A 5,046-nucleotide genomic window follows, 5' to 3' on the forward strand; every position below is an offset into this window, starting at 1 on the left:
ATAGTAGCTACTAATCATCAAGGGCTGTACATTATTCCATGTTTCATGATGTTGACAAACTATAACACTAGCCAAATTGGAATGAGGCAATTCCAATAAAAATTGATTATTGGAAATGTGATTGAATACTTGGAGTTTTGGACTTTACAATCCCTAAATTACATAAGGGTGACATTTTAGTGTATATGAATCACTATGCCACAATTTCTCTCTATATATACAAAGACATGGGGCTATTATTCTTTTCCAAACGACAATTTTTTCTATAAGTACAGTGTTACGTATAGCTGTTATGCGGACGATAGGTTTATGGCAAGTTGTCTTGTTTTATTATGAAGATGTTAAAGGCACGTTGCTAAATACACATCCCCAAATTTTATGTGTTATTATAAGCATATTGCTTAACTAAATCCTTAAAGGATTGATATTGCCAAAGGCAATTCCATAAATGATTACAAGAGCATTAAGCTCACTTATGGAATCACATAATCTGAAGCTCATATACTCATTCTGCAAGATTTAAAGTGACATGTTGCCTCAATGTGTATATTAATGCATGACGTACAAGACTAAGAAATCAAATTTGAATCACAATGTTGCAACATATTCGAATTAGAGCTCTTATTGAGCCTATATATGATTATCAATTTTACAAATTGATACTTATGGCTAGGGCTGCCACTCGGTCAGTTCGAATCGGTAATGGACGTTACCAACTTCAAAACCAAAGTTTTCGGTAATGAAATATGACTTTCAATTACCAAACCAAAAACTTCGGTATGAGATAAATCTTACCAACTTCGGATGTCGGTTTTTCGGTATTACCAAACTTCACAACAAATATATTTTCAAAATATAACAAAACAATACAAAACTATAAAATTTAAATATCACTTGAGTTTCTAGAGTCTGATAATACATATACAAAAGATAGTCATTTCAGTACACATTATCGAGTATGGTTTAATTTTCTACCGAAATAGTCAGGATGTAAATGTTTCCAAATTTTTATATGAACAAGTTATGTGTCATCTATGTATGTGTGTGGAAGAGTCGACCAAAATAAGTCACATAAGGGCAGTAAAAGCTTTTTCGTGTAATAAGTGACGTTAAATTATTGTTGACCGCTTTGATCAAGACCCGAGCATTATTGAGTACAATTGAATTTTCTATCATAATTGTATTATACTATAATGATCACATCAGGCGGTCGAATTTTAATTTTGTGAATTGTAATCATTGGAACCACAACATGCCTGGTAATGTGATATAACTTATTTAGTAAGTTATATGCATATGTACATCTTTGTGAACCAACTACAAAGAGGAAGCAAAATTTTCAAAAACCTTGTGAACTATGATGTGATCAATATAGTGAAATACGACTATGGTAGAAAAATTAGGTATTTTTGATAATGTTTTGGCCTTGATCAAGGCGGCTAACCCTATTTACGCTTGTGTTTTCTATGGGGAGCCCTATCATCAAGAGAGGTAAAAACATTCCTAAATTTTTACATGGGCGGTTACATGTCATCTAAGTGTGTTTGTCTATGTGTGTGTGTGATGAATCGACTAAGACATATAGGTAAGAGCGTTTTTATATAACAAGTAACATTGAATTAAAGTTGATCGCTCTAATTGAGACCCGAATACTACCAAGTATAGTTGAATTTTTCTATTCATTGTCTTGTTTTTTACTAAATTGTATATACAATTGAAAACGTGAGATAAGATTATTAGTCTGTGTGTTTTTAGAAATATAAGTCTTTAAATAATTAGAATTTCGGTAAATTCGGTATTTACCAAAAACCAAACCAACTTTTTTGGTATTTCTCGGTTTCAGTTTTTTTGATTTCGATTACCAAAATTCAGTTTATCCAATTATAAATTTTCGGTCGATTTTTGATCGGTTTGGTATTTACCAAACCAAGTGGCAGCCCTACTTATGGCCAAGTATAGCATATCGATGGTTGGAATATTTGTATAAAAGTAAATGTGCCAACTATGTATCTCTCTCTCTCTCCTCCTCTCTCTCTCTCTCTCAAAAAAAACCTAGCCGCCCCAAACCAAAACCTTGTCGAGGGTGCTGCTTTTGCTCGTCCGGCTGCGCCGCAATGTTGATGTGGGTCATTGGCCTCGCCGCCATTCGTCAAGTGCGGCCAGACAGGATGTTGATATAGGTGTTCAGAGATTGAGATTGATAAGTGTTCTCCTGCCTTCTCTACAGTCGACGACGGCGCAAGTGCAGATGGCGGGTCTGTGGGGGACGATGGGGACCGATGGTGTGGCTGAGATACGCGCTCGATCGGGATCGATGGTAGGTGATTGGATCTACTCAAATCTGGTTGTCATTCCATGTGCATTTCTTTTCCAGGTCAGCGCTCCAAATCCAGTAACAGAAAGCAACGACGAGTGCTCTAGAGTTGGATATTATATTCAATTCAGACGCTTGGGATTTGAGGGGAGATTTCTGACCTTCTGGTGCTTGGCTGACGGAATCGATCTGATGGCTTTTGGGGTCCACGACGGAGACGATGCGAGGATCTTGGCGGAGCGATCATGGCGACGGGACTGTCTGTGTTACATGCGTTGTGGGCTGGGTCAGAGGTTAGGACCCTTCTGGTCTCAATCTCAGTTTGGGCCTGTTATAACATGGGCTTGATGATTCATGGGCCGGGGAATTTACCCTAGGTCCAGTAGGGTTTATCTTTTATATTATTGTTTTTAGTTGTTTCAGTTATAGTTATTTGTTTCTTGTTTATAATAAACTCTTACCAACTTTTGGTGGAGATGGGAGAGCTATGTCCTGGTAGGTGCACTCAGCGTGCCATGTCTGCTCTGTGGAGGCGACGAGTTCCTTATTTCGTCAAATGGTCGCAACCTCCCCGCTATAGGATGAGACTTAATGTCACTGGTAATACTTTCTGGTGGCAACATAATAGAAAAGCTGATACACATTGTAATTTTTGGTTTTGCATGAGTATTGTTTTTTCGATATATCGCCAAAATTATAAAGCAAATGGAGTAGTCAATGATGCACTGTTTGCTAGAAGATGCTTGCTAGAATGCATAGATTTTGTAGACATGCCTAATATTATTTTAGGGTGTTCCTACGGTATGGGGTTTAGGCACATTAATGTCCCCCCTTGTATTTTGCAGTTTCGTTAATAGTTATGGCGTGAGGGCGGTCGTTCTAGCCCTTAGATTCAAAAAAAAAAATGTGTCAACTATTATTCATTTAAATACTTATTCTTTAGCTGATATATTTATCAATAATTTTAGCATATGAAATTGGTTAAACTCATATAATGTGAGGTAAGATTTACTGAGAAGGTTGTAGTTTTGTTGGTATTACCCTAACCTTTGCAGGATCGTAAATTAATTATGAGTTCACGTTTATGCAAATATCACAGTCTCATTTTATGATCACACACCATATCTACTATATATGATACATGTATTTCATAACATACATGATATTGGAATTAATCAAATCATCAGGGGGAGCATTCAAGATGCTACCTAGGACATATGCACATTGCACTCTTTTTCTCCTTCAACCAAGGTTTTTTTTATCCCACAAGGTTTTTATTACCTAGCAAAGTTTTTAACGAGGCAATAATAAGCACGTCTAATACCATATCATTTATTGGTGGGTATCCAAAAAGGAGTGTTGTATATATTATATATGTGAATATCCATGTTATTACTAATTAGTTATGTCTTTACGATGTAAACAAATGAAAAGATAATGATCCATACAAAAGATTCAGTGTTTAGTTTTTGGGTTTAGGGTTTAAGGACTCCTATATAAAAAAATCGAGGTATAATAAGAATGAACAGCACACTTCTTCCTCTATCCCACATTCTATCTCTCTATTATCTCTCTTATTCTCGAGTTTATAACATAATTCTCTTTATATGTAATATGAGCAATCATGAAGAATTATTTTATACCAAAATAAATTTCACGCTAGGTTTTATTGGTGTGGTTCTGCGGGTGTTATCTTCGATACAATATTCAAATTAATTAGTCTTGATAATAAAATGAATTGTAAGTCGTTATCAACGTTACTATTGCAAAATAAAATTCATTCAAGGTTTGAGATTCTTGTACGCAACAAGGCTTTATTACCAAATCATATAGAATCCATAAAAAAACGCTAACTGTCATTCTTTTTATATGTAATATGACCAATCATAAATAATTACTATACACCATAAACAAAATTGTTTACTAATGCCATACCTTTTAAGTTGACAATTTTACTGTTCAAAAAACAAAATTGACTATTTTACGTGTGTGGTTCCCTTCCATAATAAAATGAATTGTAAGTCGTTATCAACGTTACTATTGTAAAATAAAATTCATTCCAGGTTTGAGATTCTTGTACGCACCAAAGCTTTATTACCAAATAATATAGAATTCATAAAAGAAAACTGACTGTCATTCTCTTTATATGTAATATGACCAATTATAAATAATTAGTATACACCATAAACAAAATTGTTTACTAATGCCATTCCTTTTAAGTTGACAATTCTATTGTTCAAAAAACAAAGTTGACTATTTTAAGTGTGTGTGGTTCCTTTCCATAGCGGTGTCCCTCTTTCAAATTAAAGTATGAGACTCCTTATTAAATAAAGCTTATTTCACTCACTTTCATGTCGCATTTTCACATCTCAACCGTATAATGTCTAGAACATAATGTGTATACCATACTTGCACATTTTCATCTAATTTGGAGATCATTTGGGTACCGAATTTGATTAAAAAACTCAACAGAAAAGTTGTCCAAATAGAATCGTTCGTGTAAATCACGATTACGGAAGCCCAAATGATTTCGAAATTAGATGAAACTTTGCAAGAATGATCTACACACTATGTGCTAGACACTGAACGGTGAAGATGTGGAGATGTGAAAACGTGGCCTAAAAGTGAGTTAAATAAGGAGTCTCACACTTTAATTTTAAAGCGGTGTCCCACTTTAGATGAGAACTTTATATATATATATATATATATATATATATATATACATACATACA

The sequence above is a fragment of the Fragaria vesca genome, linkage group LG3 (assembly GCF_000184155.1).
Source record: "Fragaria vesca subsp. vesca linkage group LG3, FraVesHawaii_1.0, whole genome shotgun sequence".
Lineage (NCBI taxonomy): Eukaryota > Viridiplantae > Streptophyta > Magnoliopsida > Rosales > Rosaceae > Fragaria > Fragaria vesca.